The sequence below is a fragment of the Schistocerca serialis genome, chromosome 3, assembly GCF_023864345.2.
Source record: "Schistocerca serialis cubense isolate TAMUIC-IGC-003099 chromosome 3, iqSchSeri2.2, whole genome shotgun sequence".
Taxonomy (NCBI): domain Eukaryota; kingdom Metazoa; phylum Arthropoda; class Insecta; order Orthoptera; family Acrididae; genus Schistocerca; species Schistocerca serialis.
Genome location: NC_064640.1, coordinates 803,111,053 through 803,119,543, shown reverse-complemented (window position 1 = coordinate 803,119,543; position 8,491 = coordinate 803,111,053). Strand labels below are relative to the sequence as shown.

The 8,491-nt window shown below is 43.0% G+C and overlaps 1 pseudogene; it reads right to left on the bottom strand.

The window, feature by feature from the left end:
- Nucleotides 1–6,008: 6,008 nt before the first annotated feature.
- Nucleotides 6,009–6,126, bottom strand: LOC126471661 (5S ribosomal RNA; annotated as a pseudogene).
- Nucleotides 6,127–8,491: the final 2,365 nt, after the last annotated feature.

Genomic DNA, 8,491 nt, shown 5'->3' with positions numbered 1-8,491 from the left:
TAAAATATCGAGACTAAATACGACTTACTGCTAGCAAAAATATTTATAACCTATAAACTATAAGCGTGAAAGGTCCATGACAAAATGACCGTTTCTAATACAGTTTCTTTTCTTTCATGTTATTATTAATTACAGACGAACGTTTACTGTGAGTAAAAATAGCTATCAATCTCTATCATTCACTGTAGTTATTAGAAAATAGCTCCGTTACCGGCTTTGAATCGATTTGTTCGTCTTTATAAGATTGTCCACATTTCTGTTCTGTCCTTTACCAAATTCCGACCACAAGATGCCGGCGGTGTAACTTCCTGAGCGTGATGGTCAGGTGAGGAAGGACCGATGTCAGGAAGATTACAAAAATGGTTCAAATGGCTCTGAGCACTATGCGACTTAACTTCTGAGGTCATCAGTCCCCTAGAACTTAGAACTACTTAAACCTAACTAACCTAAGGACATCACACACATCCATGCCCGAGGCTGGATTCGAACCTGCGACCTTAGCGGTAGCCCGGTTCCAGACTGGAGCGCCTAGAACCGCACGGCCACTCCGGCCGGCCAGGAAAATTACAAATTCATGTTTTTTACCCTTAGCAGGTGAATCAATGTAATCATCTTCGTAAAAATATCCTATGCTCTTTTTTAAGGAACTGATATCCACCACTGAAATTGTCCATATAGTGCATAACATTCACATAGATTTTGGAGATTCGGCTGATTCACGTCTCAGTGGTCATTTCGTGTGGGACAGTATCCCTGTGGGAGAACATAGTGGAAAGAATTAGCCGTGACCTTATCAAGGGAACCATCCTCGCACTCGCTCTCATTGATTCTGGAAAACCATGGAAAATCTAAACCTGAATGACCAGAAAATTGAATTATGCTGGTATTAAACACAGTGTCACCTCGTTTAGTCATTTGGTCGCCTCTGAGGACTGTTCTCAGTGCACAGAAAATCTCATTATCTCGTTACAACGACGTATGTGCGGTGCAAGCTGCAGCTCCTTCTTTATGTCTGTTGCTACTTCCGGTGATTTCTTTGCTATTTGGATTATATTGCAACCGAATTCCAGTTTTATTCTGACCTCCCTGTACAAAAGGTTCCATCCCTGTGAGTTGAGATAGTGGTTAGCACACTGGACTCACATTCTGGAGAGGCAGGTTTCAAATCCCAGTCTGCCCACCATCTAATTTTGGTTTTCCAGGTTTTCCTTAACTGATTATAGCGAATGCCAGGACAGTTCTGGTACGATGATAATGGACGTAGTGGATGCGAAATGACCTTGAACAGTAAACTCTCGCGTTGGCGGGATGAACGGACTACACCGACGTTCTTGAAATGTAAGCGCCTATTTACCACCGCCCAAACACATCGTATCTACGACAGAACGGAACGAGCTTTTCTTTGTGAAAGAATTCGTTCAACACGGAGATACTTAGCAAGAACGGATGAGGAACGTTTGGACAATTTCTTTCAATTAAGTAGCAGAATGCATCGAGACAACTGAGACAAACAAGATTGACAGCGCCACTCTCAGGAACATTCAAAACGAACTCGATTGCTGCACTAAGAGACAGAAGGAAAAGTTTTCAAGATCCCTGAAGCAGATTGACAAGGAGATTCCCGACATATCACGCACAGTTGTCTAACTCACTGAACGACAATTGGTAAAAGAGGAACAGTCTGCCTTTCACAACGAGGGAATTTCGCTATCATCCCGAGACCCATATCTGTGGAGAACATCATTGTTAATAGCTAATCGGTCGTTCGGACCCTTCCTTGTAAAAGAGCTGAGGAAATATATAGGCTACTGAAACAGCCAGGATACTGCACCGAGCAAAACCACAAGCTTGTAACCTGAAGAAAGAAGAGATACAGGTTATCAAGAGTCTTAAACGTCGACAAGAGTGTATTGGTACTGCCTGCCGATAAGGGAAATGCAACCGTCGTAATGAAGACCAAAGATTATGAGCAGAAGATTCGGGACCCATTAGATCCCACGACGTACCGAAAACTAAGCGCAGATCCGACGCTGCGGATCGCACGAAACACGAATCGGTTAATCAAGGCGTCTTCTCTCTCGGCACACATACAGAGGAACCTGCGCAACACAGAAACCCTACCACGTCCTGTATGGATTACCAAAGATCCATGACAATAATGTTCCATTAAGACCGATTTTTAGTGCCTCTGGCTCACAGGTGTATAAACTGGCCAAATACTTGACCTCTCTGTTCTAGCCGCACGTGGGGAAGAGTGACACATACACAAAGGACTCAGGACATGTCACCGAAAAGCTGAAGAAACTGAAACTTGGACGATACTTCATCCTGGTCAGCTCTGATTTTGTTTCTTTGCTTATCAAAGTGCCACTCAGTGACTCTCTGGAGCACATTGATACCATTTTCCCGGAAGACGCCACGAAACTCTTCATCTATGTCTCACCACAAGCTATTTCACGTGGAATGCCAACTTCTACGAACAGCTGAAAGACGTCGCGATGGGTAGTCCTCTTAGTCCACGATGATACCTTAGTTGTGTGGAGCCATGGTGACGAACAGCCCGATGACTTCCTAGGCGACTTGAACAGCCTCCATGCCAACATAAAATTTATCATGGAGGTAGGAATAGACAAACAGCTACCTTTTCTAGACGTGCTGGGCACGACGGATGGTGAAAACCAGGGACAAGTGTGAATCGAAAACCGACACACGCCGACCAATACCTGCACAAACTGACAAATCACCTCCCGAGCCAGAGAAGAAGTACGATTGGTATGGTCGTAACGCGAGCAAGACGAATATGTAAGCCACAGCACCTCGAACGCGAGATGCAACACGCAGAAAGTATTCTGAGGGGCAATGGCTACTCCACCAGCTACATAAGAAGTGACACAGAGTCAAACTCTCAGCGAAGTGACACATCGGAAAAAGAAATTCCGGGAAAGGCCTTTCTGTCATACATTCCCAGAGTGACGGACGGACTCGGTCGTATATCGCGCAGAAATGGCGTAAAGATTATTTATAAACCGACAACGAAGACCAAAGAGAGTCTCATATCGGCAAAGGAGTAAAGGGAGCCACTTGCAATGTCGGGAATATACAGCATACCTTGTACATGCGGAAAAGTTTATCTTGGCATGCCTGGACGATCAATCAACACTAGGATCACAGAACATAAGTGGCATTGTAGGTTGGAGCAGGTGGAGAAATCGGCCGTCGCAGAGCACGCGATTTGTGAGGCCGACCACATAGCAAACTTCGCGGACACGGAAGTTCTTGCAGTAGAGAAGAGCTATCACACCTGCTTGTTCAGAGAAGCCGTAGGAATACACAAACATGAGATTAGCTTCAACAAGAAAGAAGAAAGCCTCAAGGTGAACAGATCCTGGATTCCCGTGCAACAGCGAAAGACCATTTCAGGTAGCAAGGGGAGAACCGCACCGGATATGACCTCGGAGAAGCTCTTGGACGTTGGCGCGCCAGGTACATATACTTAGACTGCGGCCGCGAGTTCGACTCCACTCCACCATCAGCAATAGAAGGGGAAGGTTTGACAATGCTAGCCACTAGTGCTGGCGAAACGTCAGAAAAATTATCAAGCAAACATCGGTCGAAGAACCCGAGGCAGGAGCTAACAAACCGGCCGCTGTGGCCGAGCGGTTCTAGGCGCTTCAGACCGGAACCGCGCGACTGCTACGGTCGCAGGTTCGAATCCTGCCTCGGGCGTGGATGTGTGTGATGTCCTTAGGTTAGTTAGGTTTAAGTAGTTCTAAGTTCTAGGGGACTGATGACCTCACGTGTTAAGTCCCATAGTGCTCAGAGCCATTTGAACCATTTGAGAAGCCAACAGGCAGTTTGACAACAAGTGGCCACGAGAGCCAAAAAATGCAGCAGTGATGCAAAAAAGGGCAACATTTATGCCTAGTAACACAATGTTATTCACCACATACACATATATGTCCATTAAAAAGGTGTGTAAACCATCTCTGAGGTCTCTCAAATTAAGTAACCCAATGCTATTTTCATGCCTAGACTCATGTAGCTAAAAAATAACAGACTTGATATTCCAAGTTATGCTTAAAAGATCGAAACTAACCTGGCCAGGCCGAATATTCATGTTGGCTACAACACTAGCCAACATGCACACAAATAGGCATTCTGAATGTAACTATTTAGACCTACTCTTGGTGTAACATCCTCTAATTAAGTATATTTACATCCTTAAGTGTTACAATGGTGTCCAAATACATAAAGGGTGTTCAATCTGATACTGTGTACTTTCATCGCCTAATGTTTTTCAGTAAAGTTTCACCACCAGTTTCGGAGGGGCAAACACAATATATCACTACAATAATATAATCGATGGCAATTGTTGATTTTTTACAAATGACTGGGGCCTAGTAGAGATGAAGTACAAACCGAGCTGCCGTAGTATTTAATACTCGAAACAACGGCTCTCTAAAAGTTTTAAGATTTGGTACCACGGTGACAAGGCTCTCTAAAATTTTACATACGGTATTTCCTATAACCAGCTACTACATTAAACTGGGCAAGTTCTCCCACGTTTACACTTAGAACACGACCAAAAATAGTGACACAGGTGTAACACCCCAAATAAGATGGCATAGTCGAAATCTCGAAAGCAAATATCATTGATAAAATAATTTATCATTTATCACTTACAAAGTACAAACACACACACACACACACACACACACACACACACACACACACACACAGACTGCTTCTCGCAATACTTAAGCGTAATTTCAGATCCCCACGAAAATTAGAATTTTCTAGGAAAATAGAGTTTTGTTATCTCTAAAAATACGTAAGATTTCGAGCACGAAACAAACTTTGCATGAACAATGGCACTTCGGGTTAAAAAATTTTGCATTTAAATTGACTGTATGACTTATTAAAATACAGACAGCTAACTTATTGACACTGCACTCACATGAATTAGTAGTTCGTAGACGACCATAGTAGGATGTTTGTGCCACGCTGCTAAAAAGAAAAAAAAAAAGCACTCCGTCTTCAGGCCACGAGTGGCCTACCGGGACCATCCGACCGCCGTGTCATCCTCATATGGAGGATGCTGATAGGAGGGGCGTTGGGTCAGCACACTGTTCTCCCAGGGTAACTTTTCACTAGACAGGCTATCTTTCTCCACTTACCACTTTCGTTTCAAATGGCTGCTGCTCCATCTACTTGGATTTTTACATTAGAAGTGATAATTTTACTACATCCGTGATTTCTGGTTAGTATTTCAGTTGTCTTTACGATTTCCTACAAGCTCTTAAGCTTGTGGTTATCCTTTAATTGCGTTGGCTCTGAAGAGAGCTTCTAGCGACAGTGATTTGAGTCGAACAATGCCAGGTCTACACAAATATCTTAATATTTCAACGTACTGTTGGTTCTTACTTCGTATTAATACCTGGTTTCCTACTGGCATGATCTAAATTTATCAAGAGCATTAGATATAGGAAAAATTCTTTGTTTTTTAAGACTGTCTTTAAAAGTTATCCTGAATGACAGTGTAATTTTATACCAGTATTAAAACTGAAATTATACTCTAATACGGCACAGTTACTGAACACTTTCACTTCTCCAAGAACTCAGTAACTACAGATCTGAAATGTTACAATGTCTCTTGTGATGTGCAATTTATTTTGTGTCCAGTATTTTCAAAACAAATAGTAAAATGTGGTACAAAGTTACCCCAATTGACTGTACTCACATGAATTAGTAGTTCGTAGACGACCATAGTAGGATGTTTGTGCCACGCTGCTAAAAAGAAAAAAAAGCACTCCGTCTTCAGGCCACGAGTGGCCTACCGGGACCATCCGACCGCCGTGTCATCCTCATATGGAGGATGCTGATAGGAGGGGCGTTGGGTCAGCACACTGATCTCCCAGTCGTTATGATGGTATTCTTGACCAAAGCCGCTACTATTCGGTCGAGGAGCTCCTCAATTGGCCTCACGAGGCTGAGTGCACTCCGAAAAATGGCAACAGCGCATGGAGGCTTGGATGGTCACCCATCCAAGTGTCGACCACACCCGACAGCGCTTAACTTCGGTGATCTCACGGGAACCGGTGTATCCACTGCGGAAAGGCCGTTGCCCGCCACGCTGCTGAACTGGCAGCAAACTACACACCAATAAGGGCTACTATTGCTCTTACAGCCTTAAGTGCACTCAGAATTACCAGTGTTATTCCCACGTCAAAACTCATCTGATATCAAAGTCGGTCAAATATAGCAACCTCGTGCTAGGTGTAAGTAGGCTGTTTAGGTTTTTGTATTGGTAACGCCACGTAGCGCTCTGTATGAAAATCATTGGCTGTGCTGTGAGCAGTCTGTGGCTGGTTGGTATTGTTGTAATATGCTATTGTAGTATTGGGCAGTTGGCTGTTAACAGCGCGTAGCGTTGCGCAGTTGGAGGTGAGCCGCCAGCAGTGGTGAATGTGGGAAGAGAAATGGCGGAGTTCTGAGAGCGGATGATCTGGACGTGTGTCCATCAGAGACAGTAAATTTGTAAGACTAGATGCCATGAACTGCTATATATATTATGACTTTCGAACACTATTAAGGTAAATACATTGCTTGTCCTCTATCAAAATCTTTCATTTGCTACCTATGCCTATCAGTAGTTAGTGCCTTCAGTAGTTTGAATCTTTTAATTTAGCTGGCAGTAGTGGCGCTCGCTGTATTGCAGTAGTTCGAGCAACGAAGATTTTTGTGAGGTAAGTGATTTCTGAAAGGTATAGGTTAATGTTAGTCAGGGCCATTCTTTTGTAGGGATTATTGAAAGTCAGATTGCGTTGCGCTAAAAATATTGTGTGTCAGTTTAGTGTTGATCAGAATAGGTAAAGAGCGAAATGTCTGAGTACGTCCAGTTCTGCTCAGCTGTTTGAAAATCAAATAATGTAAGAGGTTTATCAGCACAGTAATTCATTAAGTTTTCTAAGGGGACGTTTCATAGGTTATTAATATTTATCTCGCAATTCAAGGCGTTGTCATGTCCTGCTGTTACATAGCTGTAAACTGTATTCCCTCTGGAATATATTACAGTATTTTTGACTCGTTAAAGAAAGTATTACAGCCTTTTAGTCCCTCTGTAATCTACAGGGTGTAATTAAATTCCTTTTACAGGTTTTCAGAACAAGTTCTTTACACCAAAATTGCAAAAAAAATTCTAGTAAACTTGGGATGTAAAATGCATAACTTAAGAGCTATGAGCTCTTATTCAGTAGAAGATATACGTTACACAGTAGCGAAAATGAGCAAATGTTTATAGCTCTTAAAGCATACATTTTAAAGCCCATGTTTACCGGACATTTTATGTTTGTTTTGGCCCATACTACGTCCTCGCAAAATATGGAAATCAAAATGCTTGAAGTAGAAGAGATGTGTTTCACAGTGTTCGTAGCTCTTAAGGTATGCATTTTAGAGCCCATGTTCACTAGACTTTTTTTTTCTTGTTTTGGTGTAATTAAACTGTCCTCAAAGTCTGTATAAGGAACTTAGTTACGCCCTATGTAAGATGTAACACCCCTTTTCTTTCAATAAATGTTCCAGATACCGAAACGACGTTTTTGGCAAATGATAGTACGTTAAGGGGGGTTTACTTTAGTATGTAATAAAGAGTCTTAACTCTTGTATCGATATCGAGATATTGATGCAAGTATGATTTTTTAAACAGAATGATAGCCTTTTTTTTTAACGGCATCCGAAAGCGCTTGAAAAGGCGAGTACAGTGATATAATGCCTGTTAATGATGAAGCAAAAACTCTTCGCAAAAGAATCCGAGAAATATTCTAAAACTGAAAGGCAAGTCGGCCAGAATCAACTATTGCGTTTTACGCGCACTATTGCCAGGCTACGTTGTTGTATGAAGCCATTCGACTGTTTAATTATTTGCACTTCAGAACTAGCAGGAACTTTGCTGTCTATCAGCAGGTCATTTCTGCTCCAACATCCCTTGCACGGCTGCGCGGGGTAGCGGCCTGTCACGGTTCGTGCGGCTCCCCCCGTTGGAGGTTCGAGTCCTTCCTCGGCATGGGTGTGTATGTTGTCCTTAGCATAAGTTAGATTAAGTATTAGTGTGTAAGCCTAGGGACCGTTGACAATATGGTTCAAATGGCTCTGAGCACTATGGGACTTAACATCTGAGGTCATCAGTCCCCTAGAGCTTAGAACTACTTAAACCTAACCAACCTAAGGACATCACACACATTCATGCCCGAGGCAGGATCCGAACCTGCGACCGTAGCGGTCGTGCGGTTCCAGACTGAAGCACCTAGAACCGCTCGGTCACAGCGGCCGGCTGGACCGATGACATCACCAGTTTGGTCCCATAGGTCCTTACCACAAATTTCCAAAAAAAATTCCCTTGCACGTAGACATGTACACCATGTGGAGAAGTTAGACTTGCTATTTTGATACTGTGAATGATAGCACGAGATATATTGCCAAGGAATACGGGATC